At 40.0% G+C, this 19,739-nt stretch overlaps 1 protein-coding gene across 1 annotated transcript in view; it reads right to left on the reverse strand.

Annotated features, from left to right (window-relative positions):
* Positions 1–19,739, reverse strand: part of LOC126354789 (protein scarlet-like) — a 344,992-nt gene that overhangs the window by 4,549 nt on the left and 320,704 nt on the right. The window lies entirely within an intron of this gene.

The raw sequence follows: 19,739 nt of genomic DNA on the forward strand, positions 1-19,739 counted from the left end.
TAATATACACTGCTTTCACACATTTGTTCCTTTATTAATACTAAAATGTCTTTAATTTAAATATGTTTCAGCCCATTCGCAAAACGTAGACCAGCTGATTTGTACTGATTAAGCCAATAGAAAAATATACACAATTTTATCAGTATTTAAGTCTTATTCAGATATTTAAGTTCGATTTGGCATGGGATAATATTAATTAATTGTAATGAAATTTGGAACGTTATCAAAACTTGCCAGAAGTAAAACATACGGAGGAGTATGCTCAAATCAATTGCATTTTCATATATTCTGATCAACCAGAACATAATGACCACCTACGTAATAGCTCATATGTCCGCATTTGGCATGGTAACAGCAGCGACGAGGTGTGGCATGGAAGCATTGAGGCCTTGGGGTAGGTCGCTGGAGGGAGTTGGCACCACATCTCCACACGCAAGTCACCTCATTTCCGAAAATTCCCGGAGGAAGGGGGGGGGGGGGGGCGATGAGCTCTGACGCTACGTTCAACAACATCCTAGATGTATTCGATTGGGTTCAGGTCTGACGAGTTGGAGGTCCACCACATCCACGCAGCAGTATTAAAGGATCGCTTTTTTCAAGTCCTCGGGCTCGGCTGCGCTTCAAATAGCAAGGTATCGATACATGAGGAAAAGAGACAACAGCTCAGAAGTTCATCTGAAGCGTAAGGGGAGTAATCGTGTCACATTCTCAGCAAATTGCACAACATTTCTGCCCAATGCCACCGTGGACGTGTCTCATGACGAAAAGGTCGTCACCCATTCTATTCAAGCCTCCACGATGGAGGTCAGAACGGTGACACACAGCGTTGAAATCAGACTGTTTACTTCTCGTTGGCAGAGGAAAGCATTTCAAATGCACCGCTGCTCAGAATCGACATGCATCAGTGGTGGCATAAAGTGCGTCAATCAAGTCATCTCTTAGCCCGCGGTGTTGATTCCAGCGCATTTCACAGCCCAAAACTACATTCCTCAGTATGATGAACGATGGGATGACGTTCTTCGGAACGTTTGACCCTGTCGACACCCTGCACGTTTCAGCTCCTCTCTACTGCAATTGTGGGGCTGCATCACCGTGGAACGTGATCGCACCACTTTGGAGTGCAGCTCGACCGCAGTTTTTTCTCTGGTTTAGAGTCTGTAACCATAATAGATCGTTCAAAAACCATTCAACGAAATGTGAATGTGATCTGAAGCAGTAAAGCGTGGTTATGCTTTTTCAGCACTCCTGTTTCGCATCCTCTTGTGATACAGTCACAGAGAGCAGCGACACTAAAACATGCGTGAATACAATGGCAAATGGTCCTACTAAGATGCCCCAGTTCGGCAACATCATCGGTGACACCCGTCAACATTTATTGAGAATATTAAAAATGTTCCTTTACAGAGAAAACCTGAATAATAGTCGTCGACGCCTGCAGGCAGACCACCATTTGACACTACTCCTATGCCACTTGCCTGGCATGGAATAGAAGAGAAAAGAAAGGACATCATCAGTGAACAATAAGCGCTTAGGGAGAAGAAAGGGGAAGGAAAGGAGGCCCCCAGGTTAATGCGACAGATTTTAACTGGTTGCAACTAACATGCAGTGTGAAGATCTAAAGGGAAACGGGAAGTATTGTACTGACTGTAGACACAGAAAGGTATCAACTGAGAATCAACGCTGGTTGCATATTCTGAAGCTAAATCCTTGATTGCAAAGAATACAGCGTTGCAGAACAACATCATATTTGGAACTCAGTCTCAAGTGTAACCACTAATTTGTTAGCAAGACACTCGCTCAGGCGGAACACAGAGTACTAACAGGGGAAAATTTGTGGCTTTAAGCATCCGTTTCAAGCCTGTTGTATAGGAACAAGAAACATAATGCTACGTAAATTTTCCCGGCGTATTAATTCGTTGTATTTTTGTCGGGTCTTTAATAGTCATCTTGACACAGCATTTTAACGATTCGACTGGTGTTCAAATGATATCGCTGTTAGCGAGATGGACTGCTAGGGCATTGTGACCTGATGTATCACCTGGCTGCATACACGACAAGAATATAAAGAATTCAGAACATAATTTTAACCTCATCAGGTGTCACATACAAGGTGAGGCATGTCAGGCAGGATCCCTAAATGCATGCAGATTGAGTAGATTATCTATATGAGGTTTCCGGTAAATTATAGCGCCAATATGTCGAATGTTTTGACGTACGCAGGTAAATAAAACGTTTATAGCTGCGAATTATGACACTGAGTTTGTACTTTTGAATGAAAATCTACTGATGTCCAATGCTTAAAGATGAAAGTAACTTTGGCATGTACATCACTGCCACTTAATGTAGCTCGATGAAACTTGGACCAAACACCGACAGAACTGCTTCAGTATAGCACTGACGGCAAGTGAAATAAATACAAAATGAGACGAACAGAAATGGTCATTGTACTCAAAGACCGTGGTTACACTGAATCACCGCTATTTATGAAGGTCCCCTGGACATTAAGAAAGATAGAACATGGTTCACAATAGGGTGTATGACAATCACGGTCGGCAGTGATCCACTGCACCGTGCCCACATGTCGCCCATAAAGCTAGTGAAGAGTTCTTGTGGTAAGGTTTCATTCTTCCATCAGTGCAGTTGACAACTTCAAGATGGTCGTCGGTGCTTGTGAACTTCCTGCAACACGTTTCAGCCAGGTATCACACACGTGAATAATGGGATAGACGCCGGGAGAACGGGCAGACCCAGTTCATTCTCTGCGTACTTTCTCGCTCAAAGAGTTCCTCGACATCCGCTATTCGATGCGATGGCAAACTGTCATCCATAAAAGTGAAGCCAGGGCCGAACGATCCTCTGAAAACACACATACGGAAGAGGTATAATGTTACAATAACGTTGTCCTGCGAGTGTAGCGTGTTCAAAAATTTCGAGGTCCGTACTCTCGTGAAGACTATGGCTCCTCAGACATCGTAACATGTGGACCACTAAAACGATCATTATCTACATTGTTCATTGGTGCATTACGTACTCACAACTCTCGCCATATGAGAGCAGGCTACGTTCAGCACTGTCCAACATGATAGATTCTGTGGTCCAAGTGTTATGGTATATAATACTCCATGGTCGTAGTGATCTCAACATCTTTGAACACGGTACGCACATCAGACGGCATTATTGTGAGGCTATACGCCTTCGCCAGATGCTTCTTTTGAAGGACGCAATACGACCTGATTTCAACTTTATATATGAAACTGCGCGACGGTATTGAATTGCTCAGATGGAAGACTTATGGGAATGCAAGGATACTCGGCGAACCGATTGACCGGACCGTTCCAGCGTCTTAAATCCCATCTACCACGTGTGGGTGGCTTTGGCAGACGTATTGCCACATGTTCACATGCACCAGCAACATCGAGCAGTTGTCAGCAACGCTCTTGAAGGAATGGAACACCCTATCCCCGTAATTCCTTACCAATATTGTGGCAGGCACGAAAGAACGTTGCGGAGCATGCATTTCTGTCCGTGGTCAGCACACACCCTATCGACAACCAAGTCCCGCCTTTTCTAAAGTCTACAGGATCTTCACAAATCGCTGTGACTTCATTGTAATTATTTTCGCTGAATAAAAGTGTCATTTTCGTTCGTCTCCTTGAGAATTTCTTTCAGTTACCTTGTCTACCGTACCGTAGCAGCTCTTTCTATGTATGGTCCAAGTTTCATCGAACTATGTTACTTGGCAGTGACATATCAAGCGAAAGATACTTTCGTCCTTAAGTTTCCATACCGGTGTATATCTTCATTCCCGTGTCACAGGTAATAGTAAGATAATAGCGCTGTGAAATATGGTCCCGCCGTCAGGAGAACGTTTCCCACACGTGACTCAGGTGCGTTTTGTGTTCTTACCTGGGGGCTTTAAGCCCCTACGTGTGTTCTGTTGTTCTAGTGATCAGACAACTTTTTCTTGAAACTATTCAGACTTTAACAATGAACACAGCAGTCGAAAACTTAGATCATTGTTTTGTTTATGGCGAATGTTGCCCAGTGTTGGAGCAGTTGTGCGACAGTTTGCTGAAAGTATTCCGGTCGAGCGAATTCCTCTATATCTTTCACTGGAAATATTTGAACCAACCAAGAAACTGGAAGCGTGGTAAATAAGATACGCCGAAATAAGAGAAAATAAACTGATTAGAGATATATAGCAGCGGTAATAAACAAATCCACATGTCGTTACTGCGAGAGAACTGAAATGTTCGAGTACGATCAGAAAGAGGAGTGTTCTGTGAGCACTATGTATTTCGACATCTAACTCCTTCAGTGCCTTCATGGTAATGACTGTTTAAAGCGGTTAAAGTTGTCCGAATGGTGTCTGCGAAAACTATGAGGTGGAAGATTTTGTTACGAATGAAGTACTATCAATCAGCCATGGGCAAATCAGTCTTCGCGATATTCACTATTATCATTTGAAAAACAGGCTGCCTGAGAGGAGCAGACGTATTTAGTGACCAGCTGAATGCGGTGCAAAATTATGTTCACGATGAAGCAAAGCGTTATCATTGTCAAATGTTATGCGAAGCACAACTCGTGGAAAACGTGCGTAGAACTGTTTGCGCAAGAGTTTAAGAACTGAAGTGTTTTGGCCAAACCTCCAGCATATCCTGCCATGCAAAACTTGTAGAAAAACGGCGTGAAACAGACTCGGTAATGAATAAAAATCATAATTATCCGGAAAGATTTCTGAAAAAATTACTCGAGAGAAGGGCACCTGGAACCAAGTCGGTAAATTTCAGTGCCTTTTATCTATGCAAGTGGGAATTATGAGATTGCAGTGTCGAAAGATTATCGAAAACGTCTTGACTCCTGTATATTTGGAAATTTACTGTTGCGAATCACTTAAGGCATCCAGACCAAAGGTCGCGTGTTCAGTTCTGCCGGAGGTACCTGAGACAAGTGACATCGAGACTTTAGGAGCATCAGTTTTTCGTTTCTGCAAATGAAGCCTCGTTCAGCCAGTCACGGTACGTGAATTCGTAGAAACTGCACCTTCAGAAAATCACCTTCGGTAGCTGCTGTCGGTAGCTTGCTGACCAGGTTTCGAGAGGGTGCGTTTCTGGATGAGGTATCGAATGTATTGCTTTCCCCTACTTATACCTCCCAAGGAGATGACGAATGTAAAATTAGAGAGATTCGAGCGCGAACTGAGGCTTTCCGGCAGTCGTTCTTCCCGCGAACCATACGCGACTGGAACAGGAAAGGGAGGTAATGACAGTGGCACGTAAAGTGCCCTCCGCCATACGCAGTTGGGTGGCTTGCGAAGTATAAATGTAGATGTAGATCTAGAAGAGCCATTACATAATCTCAAGATCGATGTTTGCTGTACAGTGCCTGGCGTCCGCATCTTAAAATTATCCTTTCACAAAATCGTAAATGCTACATGTTTTCTCCAGAAACTTTTTATCTCATATGTGGATCACTTACAGATGATTAATTACTGTATCGATATTTTCATTTCGACGGGGCAACAGTACATACCATCTGGACAACCTTGTCACCAGCGCTTAAGGTGTTCGTAGATGAGAGAAAAATCAGCACATGCAGTGAAGTCTCCTAAGCACCTCGATCGCCTGACATCTCTCCTTGTAATTGTTACCTTTGGGCCAAATTGAACGGTCAGATGCACTCAAATAATCACTCAAATAATCCTCACACGTTGGAAAAGCTACAGTAGAACAATGAAAACGCTACTGTGCTATTCCTCAGGCAGAGCTGCTAATCGTGTCTCACAGTTCTATAAATGGAGCACAGCGCTCCATCGAGAATGGTGGCCACTTCCAGAAACTTCTGTGATGTTTATTAACAAGTTTGAATCTCGAGTCGGTCTTACTGAAACATCTTCAGACCGGTTTTATTTCGTTCACGACGTATTTTTATCATCTCTGAAACTTTGTATCATAATCACTCTGTAGCAGTAAGAGTAGTATAGGAATTCGAGGCCTTTTGTTATGCAACTGGCCAAACTGAGTAGCTTTACCAGACGCCTCCTCCCAGGGGATCGGATTCAGATGTAAGTACACTTAGGAGATTATAAAAACAGTCATAGATTGCCGATTTATAATTAATTTATAATTCGTTCGCCGCGGATGGGGCCTCATCAAATCATGTTAAAGTAATTCCAGGGCCACATCTCACGTTAAAATTAATGCCAATAGCATGTGTCATATCGATAGGAACATTAGAACGTAGTGTACTTTGGTACGACGACAAAATCAGTGATAGCAGTAGAGGAAACGACCACGCATATATGAATATACGCGGCCCCCACACACGGCGTCATCGCAATCCTTCCACTCTGGCAGATGACACATAAACATTTGTGTGTTGACAGCACCCTCGGTAGCTCAATCCTTACTGAGAATTTTAAAATCATTTCTGTAGAGAGACAACGTGTAAAGTAGTCCTAGTCACCAAAGTGGCTTCAAACACAAAGACGTACGACAAACCGTTTAGCAAAAAAAAGCACTCCGTCTTCAGGCCGTGAGTGGCCTACCGGGACTATCCGACCGCCGTGTCATCCTCGGTGGAGAATGCGGATAGGAGGGGCGTGGGGTCAGCACACCGCTCTCCAGGTCATAAGATGGTATTCTTGACCGAAGCCGCTACTATTCGGTCGAGTAGCTCCTCACGAGGCTGAATGCACCCCGAAAAGTGGCCACAGAGTATGGCGGCCTGGATGGTAACCCATCCAAGCGCCTACTACGCCCGACAGCGCTTAACTTCGGTGATCGCACGGGATCCACTGCGGCAAGGACGTTGCCCGTTGAGCAACAAGGAGTTATTATTAATAAGTTGTCGATTTTCAATGACACTGCAAATATTTTACCGACCTGCCAATTACAGATGGCATTAGAGTACAACAGGCATATTTCTGAATAGCCAACTCACAATCATTCTAGCAAGGATTCAGACCAGTATCAGCAGTATAGTCACCTCCACGATGACCAACGCGCTCTGACAGTGTGCTTCATGCTTACATGCTCAATAACAGTCTTCCTATGCAAATCACAACGTTCTGCTTTCAATGTACCAGGCAAAGAACGTGAAAATCATGTAGCTGTCAAATTAAACCAATGATTTCTCATACAGTCATCACGTTGAAATGTGTGACTGGTACCTGACAAATCTAGTAACTTCAGGAAGATTGTAAACATCATATTTGTTGTATCCATTCTACAAGAAAACCGTTTGACAAGAAACAGAATGATAAGATTTATTGCTCACTGAAGCGATGCACCGGTAGAACATATTTCACCAAAAGACACTGCAGTTGAAAAGTAAATAAATGAGTAAAATAAAATAGAAAAGTAAAAACTCCTTATAATTTTAATACCATTGGCCATGTCGTTGCCAGCTTATGAGAACATCGTATTTATGAATTCTTGCTTTTTTAATATTGCGACCCTTCCGTCTGTTACACAGCGCTAAGTCACGATTAGGTATATGAACTGTAGCCGGTTCTAATTAATCAGCTTGAATACGGGAACTGGGCAAGCTCCAGGATTCGGCCAAAAATTAGAGATAAATGGATATATTTATTGGAAACTGACTTGTCTTAAGCTCATAATGGATGGGATTAGTTTGATAATATATGTAGTGATCGCTCCCAACGTAAAGTGATTTGACTCTGGAAGCCCTAATGCATACCATCAAATTACAATCAGTAGTATAGCTTGAGACAGATTTGAAGTGCTGTTTCTGAAAAAGAACCGCCATTCTATAGGGCAATCATGAGAAACGTAATATAAATAACATAATTATATAAATAAATGTTTGAGGATGTATGAGTAGTGTCATACTTCAAACTTAATAGCAAAGATTTTACGTTACCATTGAGGTAGGCCTTACCACGAGATGTAACCAATATAATAACTTTCTATAAATTCGTACGCTGTTGTGAAATTCAATACGTTTACTGTCGTAGAAAAACTGAACATTTTTACATTTTCTGGAATCATTCCATTGTCACATAAACTTCCGAGTAACTTCTGTATTTAACGGACGATACTCATTCTAAACATTTACATATCACGAATAATAAGTCTTATTAAACGAGCGTTAAGTTTCTTGTAGCACTAAAGGTAAATCATATAATATGGTATACACGGCGTACATGAAATGTATGATGCTGAAATGCGGAATCCTCGTTACAGTAAATGCCACGTATCTCGTTAAAGCATTCACATCGAAGGGAAAGCAATTACGCAACCTAAACGCCGGATACCACTCAGTGACACCATAAACCATTTGTTGGACACAGCGCGTGAAATTGCAGTGTAACGAACACATTTAGCTAGAAGTGGAAAAGAATTAAATCCAGTAATACAAAGTCATTTTTTGCGTGCGAAAATTTAATTTTGCAGCTCACTGTGTGCATAGCCACAGAAAAGCAGGTTATTTTAGCTCTCTATATGGCAACGAGGAATTTAATATGATGAGATCTCTCTTATAACTGTTAGATCAGGACGTGCTACAATGACTTAATAAATTCTCTTTAGACATCGTAGCTCCTCCGTTGCCACCCAATGAACAAGGAAAAAAGTGTATAAAGCTCTCCAGTTTCAACCGAATGACTTCGAAACTTCGCGCCACATCGATGAATTCACTCGGCTGAAAATTTGAGAGCCTTATATTGATTAAACTCTCAGAAAAAGGTCAAAGAGATATTGTGGCGATGACATAAAGAATTATCTACCTTAGTTGTTGCTTTCCGATATAAAGTTGTGAACAGAAGCCCGCGCGAACCAGAATCTTGTAGGAAAAAACTAGCCTAAAAATTATGAGATCGAATATTTCTGACAATGCGGTAGAGTACCCGGAGTTTATTGGTGCAAAACAGCACTTGCATTATGTATTTGGAGAAGAGCGGGATTGTTACGGTAAACAAGCCAAGTGGGAATGTACTATTTCAATTAACTGTATAATTCATATCATTATAGCACATCAGAGACGAGCTACACATGTGACAGCGATCTACTAAGTGTAGCGTACATGAAATAGAACAATAGTAATCAGGTACTCGAGTGCAAGGCTTGAAGAAAATAGCAAGCCAGAAATCTCGGTGGGAAACGCTGGGAGACAAAACTCCTCTCAGAACAATCCACAATGCTTCTGTCCACATTTCTGGTCCATACTGTACGTACGTAAAGGAAACAAAATAAAAATTTGGAGTAGGAATTAAAATCCATGGAGAAGAAACAAAAACTTTGAGGTTCGCCGATGACATTGTAATTCTGTCAGAGACAGCAAAGGACTTGGAAGAGCAGTTGAACGGAATGGACAGTGTCTTGAAAGGAGGATATAAGATGAACATCAACAAAAGCAAAACGAGAATAATGGAATGTAGCCGAATTAAGTCGGTTGATGCTGATGATGGTCGAAGTAGAGAAGATATAAAATGTAGACTGGCAATGGCAAGGAAAGCGTTTCTGAAGAGGAGAAATTTGTTAACATCGAGTATAGATTTAAGTGTCACGAAGTCGTTTCTGATAGTATTTGTATGGATTGTAGCCATGTATGGAAGTGAAATCTGGACGATAAATAGTCTTGAGGAGAAGAAAATGGAAGCTTTATAAATGTGATGCCACAGAAGAACACTGAAGATTAGATGGGTAGATCACATAGCTAATGAGGAGGTATTGAATAGAATTGGGGAGAAGTGGAGTTTGTGGCACGACTTGACAAGAAGGGACCGGTTGGTAGGACAAGTTCTGAGGCATCAAGGGATCACATATTTATCATTGGAGGGCAGTGTGGAGGATAAAAATCGTAGAGGGAGACCAAGAGATGAATACACAAAGCAGATTCAGAAGGATGTAGGTTGCAGTAAGTACTGGGAGATGAAGAAGCTTGCCCAGGATAGAGTATCATGGAGAGCTGCATCAAACCAGTCTCAGGACTGAAGACCACAACAACAACAACTGTACCTACTTCTGCCATGGAATGGAATGGACAGTTAGAAGAAATTTAATCTAATACACAATCATAGCGGTTATACAGGGTGATTCAAAGTTTTCGCTACGAACGCCTATAAGTGATAAATCACTGCAAGGGCAACAACTTTTGTTAGACACTAAACTTTCCCTGGCGCTTGCCATTGGTGGTAAGTGTTCTGTAGCATTCGCGACCATGGGACGACGATATTTCTTTGAACTAACAGATATACTAAACTATGTGTGCCGTATACTACATGTCCAGTAAATAGACAGAGTGATTTTTAACGTGAAAAACATAAGAATGAGTGCCTCCTAGCAGAAAAAGATATTTTTAAGTGAATCAACAACCTCAATTCCGCTCGGTCCGCCGCCTCTCACGCAGAATTAATTACTGGATGATAGGCCACACATACTGAATCTCAATGGCATAATAAGTTTTAAATTATGCCCGCCATCCTCAGGAAGTGTCAGCAAACGTTTTGTCTCTGACAAAAGTTGATCCCTGTGATGTGACGCCGTCACCAATAGATGTTATTGCACATACACTCTGTATACCATCAAAAGTGCAAAGCTTATAACTTTTCAGAATGTAAACTTGTTATGCTGTGGTACCATTGTCTGCGTTGACTTTAACAGCAGAGCACATTTTCAGATGTGCTAGCAAAGCATATTGTTGATTTCTAGTAACTGAGGTGGTTATTCAAAACAGAATACATCGTAGCTGAGGAATGGTAACATTTTTCGACAGATTTTAAAACTTAGCGCTTGGCAATTGTTGCAGGCACAATGATAGCACAGTGGAATATTTGTATATTTTATTTTCATTACCGGAAATCATATACAACGAACCTTTTCGTCACCGAAGTTCCAATTAACAAGATTTACGAGTTTAGCAATTTGTATCGTCCCTATTTACAATGTACGAGTATTTCCAAGTTGCAAAGCGAGTTTAACTACAGTGCGTTTATACACTTGTATTTTTTGACAGTTGCCTTAATATTCTTGTACTGGTTCATCCACCGTTCTCTTCGGAGTATCCTAGTATACCCGCCCAGAACTATGTGATGTCCTACACTGTTGCCGCTGCACCTCGGTGGACGAAGCACAGCTCGTGACAATATGCTCGCGATTTTACTAAGGGCAGGCAAGGATTATCAATTTCAGTTAATGTTACCTCAATTTGTCGTTGATTTATATAATTAAGACACACTCCTTCTATGTCCATAAGAGTTAATCAGTCCGCCTGCAAGTACAAGGAGGGTAACGCTCTGGACATTTTGACGAGTTTCGGGATGCCTGCAACGGCCCAGAGGTCGAGAAATGAGGTTAAGTGCAAAAAGAGCGTAAAAATACAGAAATGTGGTCATTGTACTCACAGCCAACGTAGCTGAAGTAAATTATGAGGAAATAGCGGTCTGGCTTAGCAGCCAGGCGGCGGACTGGAAGTGGGTCAAGTAAATAAAAGTGTTACAACTGCAAAGGTCAGCAGACACATTATACTGCAAAGGACAGATGTCTTGGACTCACGTACGAACATGTTTTGTTACCCATGTTAGTGTAGCACCGAGAAATAACTAACGGTGCATCGAAGCGACGCACTAGATTTTCGTGTCAATTTGAATATGTGTGATAATCTATTTAGTCAATCGAAATTCGAGTCCCCTTTTGGGGATAACAAATGTTCGTCAAAGACGTATATGATGTTACTTTTCCGTTTTGTGTTTCTGGTCATTAGCTTAACAACTGATTAGCAACTCACTAACAGCATGGTTTCCTGAAGATGATAATCCACGTAACCATCGAATTACAGGATGTACAAAAACTACCATCAGAAAGTATACGTAATTGTTATTGACATCAGTATACTGCAAAACATTCATTTCTACACGGGTCCGAAGATCACTCGTTCTGGAGGTATGAAGGGATGTATTATTCATGGCTACGACTTAGTAACACTGTTTCCATTGCACAGAAACGAAACGCAGCAGCTGCAACGCACTAACTGAAAGCACAAGGTTCGGCCGATTCTTGTGGAATATTCTTTCCAAACTTTATGTTATTGATGAAAGGAGGTTGCATATTTCTGTTTGCAGGTAACAGGAACCGAATGAAAGAATATTAGTACCTTTTAGCGATAAAGGAAAATCGTGTTTTTCAAACTACGAATCACTCTTTGTCGTTGGGACTTTCAAGAGCTCGGAAAAACAGTTTGGACACTTGTCTATACTACACGCTGACTTTACAGGTGCTTGGAAGGAAACAAACACTATTTCAGTTCACTACCTTTTGCTACTCTTGGAAAAGCGAGAACATACGATTATTTTTAACAATTGAAACCAACATGCTTTGAGTGAATCCTGTGTGTCTCATTATGGAGTTCAAGACTGCTATCGTCCAAGTAACTGGAAGTTCGTTTCCTGAAACTGAGGTTACGGACTGCAATTTTCATTCTCATCATGTTTGTGGCAAAAACTTCAGTGATGCGGCCTTGTTCCTGCCTAAAACATAAATGAAGAAATACCCTTTTACATATGGATGTGTTCATCTAGGGCATATCTTTCCCTGAAAATGCTGGATGATGGTTGGCCGTCTGTTCAGAAGAGAAAAACCGAAATGGAAGTTCAGAACCTCCATGACTATTTCTGGACCAGTGTTTTGATAACTAGCATTTGCCATGCCATATGTGGAATTGCAGCAGAAGGCATCATTGGGCTCACAAGAAGAACGTAGCCGGAGGATAAATCTATTTATATTCAAAGTTCATCCAAATATTTGTTCAGTAGTAAAAAGAAATCTTCCAAAAGACTCATAGCACCACGTCCACTGGTTTGATCGATTAATTTTTAATTTGTATGGAAAAAGAAGAAAGTAGTCAGCAATTATGACTGATGAGTCCACTGAAAAGCTTTAAAAAAACTGCAAATTGAGGACAAGTCAATTTCTGACTTGTGTGGCCTACGCACGGAAATTACAGTGAAGACGTAAACGTCAGAACCACACGAAATTACAAAAATATTCAAAAGTAGTTTAATGCAAGGCATACGCATTGATATCTAGTAAATACTGTAAAAAAGTTTAGTCGTAGACGAAATGCTACTACCTGCTCATGCTTTTTCTTTGGAACGGCACAAAGCCAGCAAATTGTCTCTTGCAGTTTGTAAAATATTTCATTATGAAGACATCCAAGACTATCTCAAAGGCTGTGTGTCCTCTAGGCAATCACTGCGGCTATGCCCATGAGAAATGCTTGGAATAAAAATTTGTATCGGTGGACACCGAACGTGGAGCTATATCAGTTGATTCTCCTTCCGTCTGAAAAGGTGTTGTAGACTACAGCAAGCTGTGCTACACGGCTACACTTTTTAGTAGTTCTGTTCCTGTGAAAAGATGCTTATCCAAGCAAAAGCCACAGGCTCCATACAAGTATCACTCTTAACAAGTGTTCCAACTCTAAATATTCACCTCCCCTAAGCTCCCATCTGTTATATAACGTCATCTGTCTGCCTTCCATTACAATGTTGCGTCGATCTGTTTAATCTCTTGGAAACCAGTAAAGAACTTGCTTGGACCATATTTTATGTACATGTTTGACTAGATAAACCACCCACCTCCACATAATTCATTTCAAATGAAACTACATGGTTCCAGAGGTCTTTTCAGGTCTCAAACACCTATGACATATACTTACTGACTGAAGAGGGGTTTTGCTCACTAGGCAAACGGACTAACTGAATAACAGCTACGCCCGTCTGCACAGGCTACCTTTGCATGCCTCCCTCCTCAATCGTAACTCCCATTCACACCTCAACCCATCTGGTATTCCCCGTAAACAGCATTGCTGAGGTTCTTCAGTTGTACTGAAATAACACTTCAGCATCGAATGAAGTGGGGAATCCTGCCTGAAACCTAGGCATGGGTGCGTCAACCAAATGAAACTATATGGTTCCAGAATTTTTTCAAATCTCAGGCATCTATGATAAATGTATGTAGACTGAAGCGACGAATGAATGCTGGGATTCGAACCCAGGTCTCTTGCTAAACTCTACTGGTAATGACTAAATCCTTTCCAGTATGTTCTGTCCTCTCATAGCAGTTCTCAACACGTAACTCTCTCATCTGATTTCTGAGTCACCCTCAAATTTGTCAATGTCTGATGAAATGTCAGTGTCGGTCTGCCATACATCAAGCACATATAAGCAGTAACTTTCTCGTTCCAGAGAAATCGAGAGCTTAGTTTTGAAAATGTATTTAATTTTTTTATAAGCGCCCACTAGGTCGTTTTATTCTTTTGTTTATTCAATGTCGCCAACGGCCTTGCCGCAGTGGTAACACCGGTTCCGGTCAGATCGCCGCAGTTAAGAGCTGTCGGGCTGGGCTATCACTTGGATGGGTGACCATCCGGTCTACTGAGTGCTGTTGGCAAGTGTGGTGCACTCAGCCCTTGTGAGGCAAACTGATGAGCTACTTGATTGAGAAAAAGCGGCTCCGGTCTCGGAAGCTGACATATGGCAGGGAGAGGTACTTGCTGACAACATGTCCCTCCAAATCCACATCCAGTTACGTCTATGGGTTGAGGATGGCACGGCGGCCGGTCGGTACCGTTGGGCCTTCATGCTCTGTTCGGGAGGAGTTTAGTTTCATTTATTCACTGTCCAACCAGTCGTTGCCTTAATGTGCCTCAGACGAAAAGGAGAACTCATTCTCTGCTGGATTGTTTTAATTATTTTCTTTATAGTAACTTCAGTTGTAAGTAGGCTGTTTAGGTTTTTTTATTGGTAACTCCGCCGCCACGTAGCGCTCTGTATGAAAATCACTGGCTGTGCCGTGTGCAGTCTGTGGCTGGTTTGCATTGTATCTGCCATTATAGCGTTGGGCAGTTGGCTGGTAGTGGCGCGTAGCGTTGCGCAGTTGGAGGTGAGCCGCCAGCAGTGGTGGATGTGGGGAGAGAGATGGCGGAGTTTTGAAATTTGTAAGACTGGATGTGATGAACTGCTATATATATTATGACTATTAAGGTAAATACATTGCTTGTTCTCTATCAAAATCTTTCATTTGCTAACTATGCCTACCAGTAGTTAGTGCCTTCCGTAGTTTGAATCTTTTATTTAGCTGGCAGTAGTGGTGCTCGCTGTATTGCCGTAGTTCGAGTAACCAAGATTTTTGTGAGGTAAGTGATATGTGAAACGTATAGGTTAATGTTAGTCAGGGCCATTCTTTTGTAGGGATTTTTGAAAGTCAGATTGCGTTGTGCAAAAAATATTGTGTGTCAGTTTAAGCACAGTCTTGTATAATTTTTCTAAGGGGACGTTTCACATTGGTAAATATTTTACACTTCTTGCAATTGATTTTAGACATACATTCACACCCGCCGCGAGTAGTTCTTACTTCGCTTGTTGAAATTCATCTGCTCTGTAGGCAAGCAGTGTAATTTCGGTAACAGAATGAAGATGGTCCATGTATGCTCCACTGACACGTATTTCATCTCGTTTTTTCTCTTGGTTTATGGAATCTTAAACTCCTCTCAGGAAATCTGATACCAGCCCCTTTCATATAAGGCACTTCAGAGGATATTTTCTTTAACTGCGCTACCAGTAGCTTTATATAATTCATACCTAATGTCCTTACTTCTCTTATTAGGCACAGAGTGCTTCACATACAACGAGAGTGCCGTGCTCACGTTCTGCGGCAACTAGTGCCAATGAGACATTCTTGGATGGCCGCAAACAGCCCTGGACTTCAAAAACCTATAATTTAAGTTATAGAAAATTGTTGACACCTCCATTACAGCTCAAAATACCTACGAACTGCGAAGATATCATATCCTACATTGATTGAAATTAAGCTTAAGGAGAAGTTGAGACAGGCCGGTACCACAGATGTAACAATATCACAAGGTTCTCATAACAGTACAGTGAAAAATGATGTACATATGTCACAAGATTCACATAAAGGAACAGTGAAAAATAAGGTTAATATTTTAGTATATTAAAACAGAAAATAGATGAGCTTCTGGTCTGTTTAGAAGATTTATAAACTGAGGGTTGAATAAACGTACTATGCCTGTCTGAACAGCATATAGCCCCAGGTATGAAAATGGTAAATGTAGATGGATGTAAACTTTCAGCAGATGTAAGCAGAGCCACTATGGAGAGAGGAGGAGTTGCCATTATGGTAAAAATCAGTCATAGTATGAAAAAAATGGAAACAAAGAAGTTTTGCATAGAGCAACATACAGAAACATGTGCATGTGGGCTTAAACTAAACAATGACACTTTTATACTTTTATAATTGTAGCGATGGATAAGTTCCTCACTGGGAAATTTCCTGCTATTTTCGAAAAACGAGGATTCTTTCTCGTGCTACCTGTGAGACAAAGGAAGCAAATAATTGTTTGTGGGGATTTCAATGTAGATTTTCTGAAAGAGTCGAATAGGAAGCTTGACCTTGAAGTATTACTTGGTTCTTTCAATTTGACATCAGTTAGTGATTTTCATATTTGGGTGGTACAGGAAAGCAGCACACTGATTTATAACGTTTTCAAAGACCAAGATAAATTTAAAGAAATAAGAACTTTTCCTGTTAAGAATGGTCTGTCTGACCATGATGCACAGCTAGTTACAGTATATGATATAGCTCCATACAGTAATGCAAGGCAGCCCTCCAAAATAGTGCGTTACATTAACGATTTAAGAGTTCAAAATTTTAGGAAAAGCTCCCAACAATTAAGACTGGCATGAGGTGTACAGGGAAAATGATAGTAATTTAAAATTTAACCTATTTCATGATACTTTTGTGAGTGTATTTGGAAACAGTTTCCCTCAGAAAACAGTGAAATATAATTGTAAGAAACCATGTAAAAAGCCATGGCTTAATAAAGAGATAAAAATATATTGTAAACAGAAAAGGGAAATGTACCTTATAGCTAAGAGGAGTAATGATCGTAAAACAGGGAAAATTATAAAAACTACTGCACTGTACTAAGAAATATTATTAAAAAGTCCAGAAGTATATTCATTATGTTTGAGATTGGCACATTTGATAATAAAATTAAAACAATTTTGAATATTGTGGAAAGCGAAATAGGGCACCCCAGAGCACAGGAAGACTGCATTTCTATCAAACACAATGAAAAGTTTGTTAAGAAGAAGTCAGAAGTAGAAAACGTTTTCAATAATTATTTTTAAGTGTTGTAGAGAAAATAGAATCCAGCTATTCATTAGAAAATGCAAGTTACTATATGGAAGAGGCAATACCTATGCAATTTGATAAAACTGATATTCAGCCAACCTCTCCTACTGAAATTAGAAAAATAATAAATTCACTTAAAAGTAAAAGCTCACGTGGAACTGACGGAATTTCCAGCAGACTAATAAAAGTTTGTTCGTAACAAATAAGTAGAATTCATAGCCACATATGTAGTATCTCACTGAAACAAGGCATTATTCCAGACTGATATATAAACAACTACTGCTCAATCTCACTTCTGACAGATTAATCCAAAATTTTTGAAAAAGTAATGTATTCAAGAGTAGCATCTCATATTTGTAAAAATGAAGTACTAACAATATGTCAATTTGGTTTTCAGAATGGCTTTTCAACAGATAATGCTATATATGCTTTCACTGATCAAATATTAAATGCATCGAATAACTGATTATCACCCATTGGGATATTTTGTGATCTGTCAAAGGCTTTCTATTACGTAAATCATGAAATTCTGCTAGATGAGCTTAAGTATTGTGATATGATGGGGACAGTGCACAAATGGTTTAATGCATACTTAACTGGAAGGATGTGGAGGGTTGAAATTAACAGTAAAGATAGAAGTATAGTAATCACACCCAAGAAGCAAGAATCAGCAGAAGAAAATGCAAATAATGTCATTCAGAACATTATTATGTGGTTATCTGCAAATGGACTCTCACTAATTTGGAGAAAACACAGTTTATACAATTCGGTACAGTAAATGCTATGACACCATTGATAAATATAGACTGTGAGTGGAAGTCTGTTCCTGCGGCAGAATATTCAAAATTTCTGTGTGTATATTGATGATAAATTGAACTGTAAGAAACGCATCGATGATGTGCTGAAACAGTCAGGTTCAGCTACTTATGCTATTAGGGTTATTGCCAATTTTGGTGATAAACACATCAGTAAATTAGCCTACTATGCCTACTTTCATTCACTGCTTTCATGCTTTCATCATATTGAGGCGATTCACCATTAAGGGGGAAGCTATTCATTGCACAAAAGCGTGTAATCAGAGTAATAACTGGAGACCAGCCAAGATCACCTTGCAGATATTTTTTAAGGAACTTGGGATATTCACAGTACCTTCGCAATATATATATTCACTTATAAAATGTCTCATTAATAACACATCCCAATTCAAAAATAACAGCGAAGAACATAGCTACAACACTAGAAGAAAAGATGATATTCACTATTCTGAATTAAATCTCTCTTTGGCTCAGAAAGGTGTGAATTATGTTGCCACAAAATTCTTTGGTCGTTTGCCAAATAGTATTAAATGTCTCACAGATAGCCAACCAACATTAAAAGCAAATTAAAAGAATTTCTGAATGGCAACTTCTTGTACTCAATAGATGAATTCTTAGATATGAAGTAGTAACAGTGAAAAAAATTAATTAAACAATTATTTTGTGTAGAGGTAACTAATGTTAAAGTGACACGTTACACGTCATTATGAAATGTCGTATTCATGATCTATGGAACAAGGATTACTGTATGTATGTATATATGCATAAATAAATAAAAATACTGACACATATCTAAAGATGCAAAATTTAAAACTTTGTAGTGAAGCAGAAGACTTTTACATATGCAAATACTAATAGTACGCCTTAAGCTATAAATTTAATGTCTACGAACTACGACAGATTACATCAAATTAACACCGATGACGAACTACAACAAAACACAAAAGAAATGATGGAAATGTACGGAAAAAATGTTATCGTACTTAGAATAATACAGTGGTGATCGCAAATGTCTAATGTGACAAATATTTGTATAATTATGAAATAAACAAATGACAAACATTTAGAATGAATAATTTCAAAACGATTTACAATCGAAGAACTACAAGAACATGAAACAGTGTTAGAAAAATGTTTGAGAAAGTGAAGTGAGATAACGGCAAGCAGTTCTAAAGAGGACAACTAAAAAGCAGAACCTGACATTGTCTGATGAACAAAACAGAGATATGGAGAAAAGACGAGAAAATTTTTGAACAAAAGTAATAAATGACGAGAAATTGAAAGGTGCAGTTTCATCTAGAAAAACAGGCTCAAAGATACTTCAGAATACACGGTGTCCCGGGAAGAAGGGTCGTTATTCAGAGTCACCACACAAACGAGCATTCGAAGGAGAAAAAATGAAAATCTAGCAAACGTGGCATCTAAAATGCATACTTTAAAAGCTATGAGCAGCTGTTCATTTTTCTTACTGTAAAACGCAGCTACTCTACTGAAGAAGTTCTAATGGTTCTTGAGGTTTGTACTTTACGACTTAGATTTACTAGGTAGTTTCTTCTTACTTTTCTCCATGCTACCTTCCCCTAAATACGAAAATGAAAGAGGTGGTTTACAGCAGACTTGTTTCACAGCATAGAGTTCATAGCTTTTAAGGTATGCATTTTGGAGTAATGTTTACTAGACGTTTTGTTTCGAATGATCGTTCATGCCATGACCATGAAATCGGCCATTACTCCTGTGTCACGCTATA

This window comes from Schistocerca gregaria, chromosome 3, assembly GCF_023897955.1.
Source record: "Schistocerca gregaria isolate iqSchGreg1 chromosome 3, iqSchGreg1.2, whole genome shotgun sequence".
Taxonomy (NCBI): Eukaryota; Metazoa; Arthropoda; class Insecta; order Orthoptera; family Acrididae; genus Schistocerca; species Schistocerca gregaria.